Source organism: Bidens hawaiensis, unplaced genomic scaffold, assembly GCF_021521415.1.
Source record: "Bidens hawaiensis isolate Kalapana, Puna unplaced genomic scaffold, B.hawaiensis_p1.1 tig00001087_1, whole genome shotgun sequence".
Taxonomy (NCBI): Eukaryota; Viridiplantae; Streptophyta; class Magnoliopsida; order Asterales; family Asteraceae; genus Bidens; species Bidens hawaiensis.
Window position 1 is genome coordinate 301340 of NW_027491062.1, and position 13604 is coordinate 314943.

A 13604-nucleotide genomic window follows, 5' to 3' on the forward strand; every position below is an offset into this window, starting at 1 on the left:
CATTCATTTATTTATTACGAGCAATTATAAAAGACTTTAATAAAAATAATAAATAACAAAAATAATTATATTTTTTTTTGAACGGTGACTTTCATAGTGGTTGAATAATCAGTCACAGCTCTCGGAAATAGCCCCAACCGCCCCACTCGGGCCAAGACTATGTTGTCTTAACCGGGCCCACGCTTGGCATCCGAGTTTGGCTAGGCGTTCCACGAGAAAATTTCGAGCTCCTTGCCACTTGACAGGAGTTGTCCGCCCACAAGAGCAAGCTCTCTGGGAAGGGACACTCTATTAAAAAACTCGTATCGCCATCAAGATTCGAACTTGAGAGGCCAACCGGCATTAAGCTCTTACCCATCATTTGGCTGGCCACTTGAGCTCAAGTGGTTAACAAAAATAATTATATTGATTTTTCAAGTGAGGTCCTAAAACCCAAGCTTGATTTTACGCTAGCTAGAGCCAGCTCTGTACAAAGCACTAGCTGTTCAAAATATTGTGCAAGCTCTGTGTAAAGCTTCACGATGTCATGCAGGTTGTGTGCAAAGCACTAGTTCACGATATTGTGCAGTTGGGTACTTATTTGGAGATATACTTATTGTTAGGGATTCAGGTATTGCAAAACACACACAAACACAAAATACTCTGCAAGAGAAATAATAAATGAAGATGAACACGCGAGATTACGTGGTTCGGTCGGCTGACCTACGTCCACGGGCTGCAACCATGATTCTTTTTATTATTGTTTTCGGCCTCACTCGTGATGAGAAATTACAAGTTAAAGGCTAAATATATATAGATACTAGATTATGGTTTACAACTTAATCCCTAAAAAACTAATAATGAGCCATAATTAAATAATATTGGCCAAGCCTACCACTAGTTTTCATTTAATTAATCTACCACAAAAATGTCTTTTACCCGGGGCAATTAAGTCTCCATAAACCCACCACTTATTTGATGGGTTATATCGTTTTGAGCGCGCCATTGAATTATTGTATCAGTTTACACTTTTTGCACCAACTTCATGTTTTTTATACTAGAACTTACAACTTTTTGTTGATTATATATATATGATTATACTACATAATATATTGTTTAAAACATGTCTTTATATTTCTCATTAAACTCAAAACGATTACATAACAAATACAATACACATGATACATATAGTCCTAAAGATAATTGTTACTAACATCTTCCAATAAGAAAGAGGGTCTCTTTCCTACCAGGTTCATTGTTCAACACAATGATTATTCAAAACACAATAAGTCATCCAATTTAGGATAGGATTACATATAGAGGCTTGCATCGGGTAGTCTTTGAGACGGGATAGCAATAAGCGGTTTTCTTTTCCTTAATGCAATGCTAAATATTTCAGCTTGGTCATGATTTTCTCCCTCGGGTAAGCTCCAATCAAATGAGTGCAAGAGAGAAGCCAATATAAACATTAACATTTTTTCTGCCAACGAAATACCTGGACACAATCTTCTTCCTGATCCAAATGGGAAAAACATCAATTTGTTTCCCTTATAATCCCGTTTGCTTGCCAAGAACCTCTCGGGATTGAATTTCAAAGGATCATCCCAGTACCGAGAATCACGATGGATTGACCAAACATTCAGAAAGACAGTACAACCTTCTGGAATGGTATACCCCCCTACAATGCGTACCTTGCTTGGTGATCGTGGGATTAGGAAAGGCACTATAGGATACTACGTAATGTTTCTTTAATAGTTGCATCAAGGTATTGTAGTTTTGGAAGATGAGATTCTTCGACCATGTTATTTAGTCCTACAATTTCCACTAATTCTTCTTGAACCTTTTTCATTATGTTGCGATTTTGCATAATATTTGACATCACCCATTCTATTGATGTTGATGATGTTTCTGTTCCAGCAATTATAATGTCCTGATAAAACAATTTTTTACCAGGTTATTCCCAATTCATGTATACAAAGACTAATTAATGAAAATGTGTACAAATAATCAATTTTGCCAAAGTCGTTGATGGAAGTGTTAAAGAAAGAATATGTGGCGTCGCTAGAAAAAAGGTCGTATCGACTTTCCATGAGTGTACTGTCTTTTCATCGTCAAGTTTTATAGGGTTTTAATGCTATGTGTAGTGGGAGGCTACAAACTGCGGAGATAAGTGTTATGTGATGCCCAGTCAGTAAATGAAACAAGTTTTATGTTGAAGATTATGCACTTAATTATTTGAAATATAGATTACTACTTTCAATCTACATGAATGGATTAAACGATTAACCTCCTATTATGTATACTAACCATCTTCCCATCTCATCAAAGAAAATAAATGCTTTAAGATTTATTGATGACAACTGACATAGTGAACTAGTTTTTTATGTTAAAATAAAGTAGTAGACCTGATCAAATACCTTGTTTAATAAAAGATTATACTCTTTGAAGAGTGTGACGACTTATATACCGAAACAAAATACATACGATATTCATATTTACATAAAATATTCTAAAAACAACCTAATCTTTATCTATAATATATATAAACGAAGACATAAAAATCCTACGTGTCGCGATGTGGTCGCTCCCCTTTTTTAGAGTCACCAGATTTTCTTGATTTTTAAATGAAGACTTTTCATTCATTTGACCCGAATTTATGGGTATGGGTCTTACCAAACCCATATATTCCTTAAACGGGTTATAACATCTCATTAAATTAAAAATGATTCTCACTAAATTATTGATGTAAAAATCCTATAAAATAGGATATAATAAAAATTAATATCGTATTTATTTTAAAAAAGATATATATATTATTTAAATTAAAAAACCAATTTGATAGTAAAAAAATAAACGGGTCTTGGGTCTCATCAAACCATAAGTATATTATTAACTTTCATAAGTATTATTTATAATTAAAAAACAAATTTTATAGTAAAAAGAATAAACGGGTCGTGGCTCTCATCGAAACCATATAGTTTTTAAATCGGGTTATAACATCTCATTATTTGTGAAACAATTTATCATCAAACCATAAGTATATTATTAATTTTCATACAATATAAAAGATATAAATTCAAAAAATAAATAATTATTAGAACAAATAATATAAAACAACCCCCGTAATACAGGGATAAAAACTAGTTAACTATAAAATGTGTAGAGATTAGATATGTTCTATATGCATGGAGTTTTTGCGGTTTTTATATTTCCATATCTAAATATTTAGGAGTGAAATTTGGGAAACAGGATGATTTATTTTATAATAGTAACATGATAGGTAGAAGGTTACATAGAAAACACTAATTTGTTTGTAACATCATACTAGCCCATATTATCTAACTACTTCTTGGAACCTATATTCCTAGGACGTGTCAATTTAGAAAACAAAAGGCAATCCATGGTATTTATTTATTTGTTTGTTTGTTTGTTTGGCAAATAGACCGATATTAGTATATCAAGAGGTGTTTGTGCGAACTTATGACAATCCCACATCTTTAATGATGGAAAGGCAAAACTCATATGGATTACATCTTTAATGATGGAAAGGCAAAACTCATATGGATTACGAGTCCAAACATTGTAACTCCTATGGGTTGGAATAAAGAGATATTAGGCTCATAAGAACTAGCAGACCTCAAATATCATCAATGTACACTTTTTGAAAAAATTAGTTGTGGAAGGGATGAAACTTCACAGTTAAGTGTATTTTGTTGGTAATCTCGGACCCCAAGTCATACATCTATGAACTTGATGGGGTAAATATTGACAAGTAGGTAAAGTTGGTTGTGTTTCCTAATTGTTTTGTAATACTAATTATAACTGGTAATGTCTTGGCTAGCAAGTTAGTGTTATTCTATATAAACCGAGGTATGGTTAAACATTATAAGAACACATGATATACAACCGGTTCGTTAAAAAAACAAGAAAATTATGTAATATTTTGATTTATATTTCAGCTATAATATATTGGGAGTTATTAAGTATTAATTTTTTGTACGTTTACGATTTGGTGAGTTATATCAATTCTTTCTTAAATTGGTATCAAAGTGGTTACACTCTGGGAGTTTATCGACAAAAGTCGTGATCGATAAGGAGGAGACTGAAGAGTACTCAAGACATCAATCAAACTTATAATTGACATTGACAAGGAGGATTCGGTCAAGTCATTATTGGAATTATAGCCAAGTGCAAACGGGGTGTGATAATATCGAGGCAAGGGTTGGCGAGCTGAGATTTAGGTATCGGAAGACAACGGTGTGCTTTTATGTTAGGCGCAATTATCGGAAGAACAAGCAAGTTACTATGATCAGTTGTTTTGGTAAAAAGTCAAGAGGTGATATTCCTTTTGGTGCTCATGAAGACAAGTTTTACTTAAAAAGAAGAAAATAAATAAAAACAAGTTGGCTTAATTTTATTTTCTTTATTGGTTCAACAAGGTCTTGGTGTTTGTATGTGAGCAGTCTTATGATAGGTCACCTCCTTCGAAATCTCTACTCATGCATCCAAAAAACAAACTTATGTTCTCTTAGTAGGCAAATCAGGTAAGGGCCAAGCTCACAAAACAAATAAAATGTGCGCATAAATATCTGAAATCTATCTTTGGAAGCAAGAGGTTATCTTGTAAATATGGTGGTTAAAATATTATTGAGTCATTCCCTAATTAACAGTTACAATACAATGGTCGTTCCTTCATTCTCACGATCATATAATTCTCTAACACCATAACTCAATCATGAAGACAATAAGATTCAAGTTTAAACCTTTATTGTATTGATTGTTAAGTTGTGAATATGATTGCAAATAACTCTATTTATAACCATACAATTACTTGTTAGACAAGATAGGAGAAAAAACCTAACTCAGAAACCCCCTAAGTTTGTAAATAAGACAACTAGGTCCCCGCACTGACGCAAGATTACACTAACAATCACCCCCCTAATCTTGTGACACCGATGAAGCTTCGCATCTCGTTAAACTTCAACTGTGGCAACGCTTTTGTAAGGATGTCTGCTCTTTGTAAATCTCCACTTACAGGATCCACCTTGATTTGTTTTCTCTCGATGCACTCCCGAATGAAATAGTATCGTGCGTTAATGTGCTTGCTTCTCCCGTGAAAAACGAGGTTCTTCATCAAGGCAATAGCTAATGAATTATCCACCTTCAACGTAACGATCTCATCCTTTTCTCCGGTCATCTTTGACAATAAACCCCGAAGCCATAATGCTTGACATGCAGCCGATGTAGCTGCATAAATTCAACCTCACATGATGATAACGTCATCGTTCCTTGTTTTTGAGAAACCCAAGATATCGGTGATGTACCATAGTAGAAAATCAAACCTGATGTACTCCGACCATCATACATATCCACTGCATTACTACTATCACTATACACATGCAACATATTGTTTCTGCCTCTCGAGTAAGTAATACCAAAGTCTAGTGAACCTCTTAGATATCGGAGAATATATTCAACCGCTTGAGCATGAGCTTGAGTTGGTGATTGCATTAATCTACTCGCATAACCAACCGAGTATCTCAAATCGGGTCTCGTATGAGTTAAATACCGCAAACTTCCGATTATCTTTCTATAACCGGTCGGATATACCTTTGGATTCTCATCTTCTTTACACAACTTTAAGCCCAGTTTCATCGGAAATTGAGTCGAGTTGCACTCCCAAAGATATGCTTCTTTTAGGGTCTTCTTTCATAATCACTTTGCAATAACGTTATCCCACGATCGCTTTGCTTCACTCCGATCCCGAGATATTAGTGCAACAACCCGAGGTCACTCATCTCGGACCTTGACTCCATTTGTCTTTTAAAATTTGAAATTTCTTGCACACTTGTACCCGTAACTATCAAATCATCCACATAAACTCTATCGAGTGAAACCGAGTTCCTTTAACGACCCATCTAGTTTAGTATTCCACGCAGCTTAGAGCTTGGCGTAGACCATATAAAGCTTTAGCCAACTTGTACTCTTTTCTTTCTTGACCTTTCTTAACAAACCCATCCGATTGAAACATGCACACCTCTTCTTTCAAATCACTATGAAGAAACACGGATTTTACATCCAAGTGATGAACTTCCTGACCTCGGTTTGCTGCTAACACGAGTAAAATTCGAATGGTTTCGATTTCACCACTTGTGCGAACACCTCTTCGAAATCAATCCCGTATTTCTGAACGTATCCCTTAGCTACGAGTCGAGCCTTGTACTTGGCTATTTTTCCGGCTTCATCTATTTTGATTTTATAGACCCACTTTAAACCTATCGGTTTACTTTGGGTGCTGCTTCGACTAACCGCCATGTCTTGTTTCTTTCAATCAACTCAATCTCCACTTCCATTGCTTTTCTCCAATATTTTTCATTATTCGCTTCTCGAAAAATTTACCAGTTCATCATCGAATAATAATAGAAATTTACCTCGTCAGTTGTCAGGTTTTGCTCGGCGGATGTCGGTATCCCTTCAACTAGAAGTCGCTAAATTTCTTGGGTAAAGTCGTCTTTCGAGTAGTTCGACGCGGCTGGATAACTTGTAACGGTTCTTCGTTTAGGCCCGTGTTAGACCTAGTCGGGCTTACGGGTGGGCTGCCACCTTCTGAACTTGACGACTCACTTCTGTTTCTGATACGAACCAACTCACCGGTATCATGTCGGTTTACGGACCCGGTGTCAAACCTGGTTGTCACTTGCTCCGATTCGGGTTCAATATCGCACCTAACAATAAACTCTGTCCATTTAGTACCCTTTTTTCCCTCTTGTTTATCAAGATCAGCCCACGCGTACGTTTTACACTCATCAAACTTGACATCCCGTGTATCGTGTACTCGCCTTTTGATCGAATCAAACATATGGTAGGCTTTTGTTCCAGATTGAGTACCTAAGTGAACCTTCACAATGCTTCGGTCGTCTAATTTCTTTTGACCGATACCAAGGATTTTTACATACCCCGTGCATCCAAACACTTTAACGTGTGAAAGGTTCGGTTTTCTTCCTTTAAGACGCTCGTACGGAGTCGAATCCTCCAAGGATTTTGTTGGTGATCGGTTTAGTAAATAAACCGACTGATGACCTGCTTCTCCCCATAAGTCTTGTGGTAGTGACATCGCCTTTAACAAAGTTCGAGTCATACCAAGTATGGTTCGGTTTCTTCTTTTAACCACCCCATTTTGATGTTGGGTGTACGGGGCCATAAACTGATGTGCCACACCTATACTTGATAAGTAATCTTCCAACACATGGGATGTAAACTCTCCCCTGTTGTCGGTTTATATGGTTTTGAGTTTCTTGCCCATTTCATTTTCCACCTTTTTTTCACGAAATCAATGAGTAAGCCCGCAAGCACATAGCGGGTGTAATCATCAACAACAAGCAAAAAGTATCGGTTACCACCATGTGTCTCGGGATTAATCGCGCCACAAACGTCGGCATAAATGAGCTCGAGCGGTACCTTTGCACGATAATTGGATTCTTTCGGGATATCTGATGTTGTTTGTTTGCCTAGCATACATGCATCACAAATTTGCATCGGGTGTTCGATTCTTGGCACCCTATCCGCGAGTTTCGAGAGACCCCGAAGGGCATCGAAATTCAAATGCCCCAATAGAGCATGCCATATCCATGCAACACTATGCAAATTGACTTGTAAGCAAACCGGAGAAACAACCTTTAAATTAATTTTATAAACTCGTTTAAAAGATCGTGGTACCTTGATTACAAGCCTTCCATCTTGTTCAAATACCCATAAGATATCGTCTTGGATCCCGATATCGCATCCTCCTTCTTCTAATTGTCCGAGACTTATAGTATTATTTTTGAGAGTTGGAATAAAATAAGTGTCACTCAAGGCTCGTTGTTCTTCCCATTGACCTTCTACTATTATTGTGCCCCGACCTTTGATTTCAACACACGAACCAACAGCAAAACTTACTTTACCAGTCATGTTGCGATCAATGTTGGAAAAGCAATCTGGATTTCCCGTCATGTGGTTACTCGCCTCGTTATCGAGAATCCATATCCATGTGTTTTTATCACATGGGATTGAAGCATATTGCCTCGGATCAACCCGGTCTTTTTTTAGAAAAATAACATCTTCCTTTCTCCGATCTACCGACATCATGTTTAGAACCGGTCTGCCATCTTGAGCGTGGCTACTTTGATCGTTCTTCTCCTTGTTTCGGTTAGGACATGACGTGGCAAAGTGTCCTAGTTCATCACACCGATAACATTTAATCTTTGACCGATCCTTCTTCACTCGGGGTTCTTTCTTTTCCCGATTCACAACCTTACCCTTTCCCTTGTTCTTTTGACTTGATTCAGTTTCTATCTTGCCTTTCCCGTAACGCCTTTCTTGATTGTTTTTAGCTTTCCATTCTTCATACGTATATAGGAGTTGTTCTTGCTTACCGGACACAGGTTTGTCTTTATCTCCAGATAGTTCCTCAAACGCTTTTAGGTGTCCAACGGCTTCATGGAACGTCATGGTCTTTATATTGGCAAATTGTTCAATAGTAACGACAATCGCTATATACCTCTTTCTTAGAACGGACTTCAAAAGCTTTCTCACAAGGGGCTTTTCTTCAAGCGGTTCTCCAAGATTGCTTGCTTTGGAAGCTATTTGGCTTATCTTGGTCAAGAAGTCATCCATCGTGTCCGTTTCTTTCATCATGAGTACATCGAACTCATGTTGAAGAGACTCAACGCGTGCTTCTCGAATTCTATCAACCCCAATGAAACGAGTCTTAAGTGTATCCCATATCTCTTTAACGGTGGAAAGGTGAGCCACTTGCATCACCAAAGCCTCCGGCATGGCTTGATAAAGGTACACAATCGCTAACCCGTCTATCTTCGAGTCAACCACTATTTCCGATTTTGGTTCGATAGCCTCCAACCCTTGAACCTTGAAGATGGCCTTGATTTTTACCGTCCAAATCATGTAATTGGTGGACGTAAGGATCAGAAAATGAATCGATATGGAACTCGGTTCTTTGGGAAAACCAACTTGATTACTTGGCCCTTCGACTTGATTACTTGGCATGTCTCCCATCTTCCTTCTTCGTTGATACTTAAATTAAAATCTTGATTCAATTTTCTTTAATCCAACTTGGATCGGTTCAAAACCTTGTAATTTTGTTATGGAAAAAAACTTTTCTGTTTGTAAAGGAAACAAACTAAAAGTTTAATAAGAAAATATTCTTATTCTTCGTAGCCTCTTTTTCCCCTCATTTAAAAGGAGTTAAACAATTAAAAGTCCCCACCACAGGAACCCTACGACTTGTGAATATTAGTGAAGACAAAAGTTTCCTGGTACTTCTTTTGCTTTGCGCCGGCAAAACAAACCAGTTCGCCGCAACCCGTTAACGTTCAAGAAACCGAATCCCTTTTCTTGAATTGTCTCCTTGATCACGTTCAAGAAGTCTTATCAGTTTTGTAGAAACACACCTTCTCTCTGTGTTATCTGTTCGCAGGAGACGTAACGCCAACCTCGACGGAAATAGATGAACACCGAATATTTCTTTCTGGTTGCCGCTCTTGATCTTCGATCGATCTTAGAACCCGTCACAGAGGTCTTGCAACCCGATGTGATTGCCTTCCTCGCCGGACTCGCCTACGATCGGAGATGCCTTGAGCCTCCGGAACTTGTTGATCGATATTTAGGCTCTGATCGATACCAATTGAAGACAATAAGATTCAAGTCTAAACCTTTATTGTATTGATTATTAAATTGTGAATACTTGATTACAAATAACCATATTTATAACCATACAATTACTTATTAGACAAGATTGGAGAAAAACTAACTCAAAACCCCCCTAGGTTTGTAAATACGACAACTAGGTCCCCGCACTTACGCAAGATTACACTAACAAATCCATCATAATCAAAAGGCAATTAGACTCTTAATCAAGATCACCGTCATGGCCTCATCTTCATCAAACACTCAAAGGAATGAATCTTCTCCATCAAGTAAGTTTTACAACTCATTACTTGTGGTAGATTAATTTAGGACGTGTATAATTGATACCATATGTTGAAATTGATTCAACATATCTAACACTCAGACATGATGTAAATGAACGGACAACATTTAGAACTATTAAGAAATACAGTTAATGGTATGTATAGCTCTCGGCCGCGCATGCCCAGTGAAAATTGTTTCCGTAACAAAGATTAATCAATCCCAACATGTTTGTATTATAATGAGTTATTCAGAAGTGAATTGTATTATAATTACCACGTAAAAACCATATGTCCTCTAAAAATAGGACAGCTAATTCAAGAACAAGATTGTGAAACGAACTTGGTTCAGCCACAACATTTAATATGCTATCATATTTAAGTTGAATGCAAGAAGAGCTTTCGATTATTGGTGTTTCGAGGACCACAAAAAATGACAACGTACCACTGTCTCACTGACAAACCTTGCATCGAGAGACATATTGATGGCGAGGACCACAAAAAAGACAATCGCTGTCTCACTTCAATTGCCTCTTAGCTACGGTCGGGCAGGTAATGGTGTTTTTGTGTGGGACGAAGTAGATTATCTAATTAAGGTTTATGGTAAGACGAGTACCATTTTATTATATAGGATGTACGAGCCTAATATAATGTTGTGTCAAACACATGCATTAATCTGCCCTACAAAATTACCAAAGTATAACTTTTAACTTTTTATCTAAGAGGCAATTTGTGCCGGCATAATTTGTCCACAAAACTTTTCAATTGCACACTTTTAAGCTTGTGCTGTGTTAGAACTTAGAATTGATTCTTTTTCAACTTTTTAGATCTATTTATTAGATGGTACATGAATGTCAAAAATTAAACTCTTTGTCTCGAGGCAATTTATGCCGGTCTAGTTTGTCCACAAAAGTTTCCAATTGCATACCTTTAAGCTTGTGTTGGTTAATAATGTTCCCTCAGTTCTACAATTATGGGAACCGGATTCATTTCTATCTAAAACGAACGCGAGCTTGGTTCCTTTTTGGGTTAATATTAAGGATCTTCCATTGTGTGCTTGGAACGGTGGTAATATCAGACAAATTGTTAGTGCCACCGATAAGCCTTTAATGTTAGATAAAGCAACGGTTTGTTAGATGTGATGAAATATGGACCTCTTGATTATGCTAGAGTCCATGTGGATGCACATACCAGAAAAGGACTTCTTGATCGTGTTAAGACGGCTTTTCCTCATAGTGATGGTTGCCCCGGATTGGATACTTAGAAATTGGTTATAAATGGGAACCTCCTCTATGTAAAATGTGGGGGTGTTTTGGTCATTTGGATTCATCTCATCAATTATTGAAGTGGTGGTTATTAATGCTGGCCCAAATGACAAAAATATGGCGACTGGATTTGTTGATACAGGCTCAAATGCCATGTCTAAGCCCTCCTATGTTGCTGCTTGATCGAACTTTCGGCCACCACTGTCTCTTCTATTCAGTCCAATCTTGGGTCTTGACCATCTGCTGTCTTGGCCATATTTGGAGTAAAGGAATTGGTTTTGGGTTGACTTGGGATCCGGTTGTACAAGAAGTGAAAAATGATAATATGCAAAAGGGGGTTTATGTTTCAAATAAATTTGATGGATTAGTTGAGGATGAGGAAATTGATGATTCATATGATGTCGATCAAGGGATCGATCTGGGAAAAGGAAAACAAAAGGTGCATAAATTTTTTGACTCAGATTGTGATACTTGATCTCATGGAATGAGAAATTACTATGCAAAGTTATGTGACAATGATGAAGTTGGCCAGAAGAACGAGTTGGGGAAATTTATGAAAAAGATTTAGCTTTTGTTTTCTTTTGGCGTTTGTTTTGTCTCTAGAGTTTGGTTAGTTAAGGCTTTGGACAATTTTTTAGATATTTTTATTAGATGGTGTGCGAATGTGAAAAATTAAACTCTTTATCTAGAGGCAACTTGCATGTGCCGGCATAATTTGACCACAAAAGTTTCCAATTGCAAGAGTTTATATTCCACTTTGTTTAAGCCTGTGTTGAAATATATTCTTTTTCAACTTTTATATCTATTTATTAGATGGTACACGAATGTAAAAATTAAGGACTTGTTAGAATAAATCTTACCAGGAGAAGTGCCATTATTTGGGTCATGTTAAGCGGTGTTCCATCTTTTTCATCTCTGTAGCTTAACAAGACTTGTAGAAAGTCCTTCTTTCCATCATGCCTCACTTCGTCCGGCGACTTCTTTAAGTTGGATTTGATTCGATCTTCAATGATGCTAGTGAAAAGTTGATCCAACTTGTTACGTTGCTTCTCCATGTCCCGTACGACACCTTGTAAATCAAACGGTGCAAGAGCAGGGAAGAAATCGGATAAATTCATCCGTCCAAGTATATGCACGATGTTTGAAGCCACAATATCTATCTCAGTTCCAAGATTGTTTTTTTTTCATCATTTTATCTGGGGCACTTTCCCATATTATTCTTGTTAGGACATTTGTCCCCGTAGAAAAAGCGATCTCACGAATGTTAACTTTGGTACCAAGTTTACCAAAAACATTCGTGACGGCTTTTCTAACTTCGTCCCTTCTAACAAAACCACTTGCTTCAAGATTCTTGTGGCTTAACATCTCATGAGCAAATATCTTACGAAGCTTACGCCAACTGGGATTGTTGTCGGAAAATACGATATTTTGACCACCGTTGGTTAATGCGAAGGCTGCAGCACTTCGGTCACGGTTAGAAAAGGTCTCGTCTTGGTCCCGAACCACCTCCTTTGCCAACTCCGGGGTGTTTATCACAACATAAAGTTTACTTCCCAACTTTAACTTGAAAATGGGACCGTAGGTGTGAGCCATGTTGGTGAACTGTGTGTGGAATTCAGAACTTAGAAACGGAATGTACCCAACGATTGGCAACGAACGGGGACCTGGCGGCAATGGTGGTGCACCATTTGAGGAGTTCAAAGGTTTGAACTTGTACCATAAAGAAGCCAAGATGAATAATGAAGTTGTGGCAACTAACATAGTTAGCTGGTTGTCATTTCTCCCTTCCCACCACCCTAATACATGATTACTTTGTTCGGCCATTTTGCAAATAATGGAACTTGGGACCTTGGGTAGTGAGTCCAATGCTGCCAGTTCATGGTTGCATTTATAGTCCATTTTGGCTGGATCATGATAATTATATGTGGTTACTTTTTTTTCCTTCTTTTGTAGAATAGATTTTTTCACGTCTCAAATGTCTAAAACTTATGGTTGCATTGTAATAATTTGGTCTTTTGAAAATGACGGTGTAATTTAAATTTTGAGTTTAATGGAAAAATATATCAATGTGGTCAATACCATTAGAGCTATTCAAAAGTATCCGTATCCGAATTATCCAATAATCCGTATTCGAACTATTCAAAATTTCGGATATCTGAAAATTCGGATTGGGATTGGGATTCAGATAACACTTTTAGGACTTTTCGGATAGTTCAAATATCCGAACTATCTGAAATATTAAATTTAATATTTTTTTAATTTTAATATATAAACCTTATACCATCCATAAACCTTATGTAACCCTAATTTTCGAACTTTTTCACAGCCGTTCTCTAACTCTAACCCAATCATCCTCACTACCACACCACATCCATCCGCCGCTACACTGTCCATC

General features: G+C 37.2%; 1 pseudogene across 1 annotated transcript; it reads right to left on the bottom strand.

The window, feature by feature from the left end:
- Nucleotides 1-691: 691 nt before the first annotated feature.
- On the bottom strand, nucleotides 692-13276 carry LOC143556921 (labd-13Z-ene-9,15,16-triol synthase, chloroplastic-like; annotated as a pseudogene). Its single transcript, XR_013139466.1, has 2 exons — nucleotides 12070-13276; nucleotides 692-1909 (listed from the first exon to the last, which is right to left on the bottom strand). The product of XR_013139466.1 is annotated as a labd-13Z-ene-9,15,16-triol synthase, chloroplastic-like (transcript).
- Nucleotides 13277-13604: the final 328 nt, after the last annotated feature.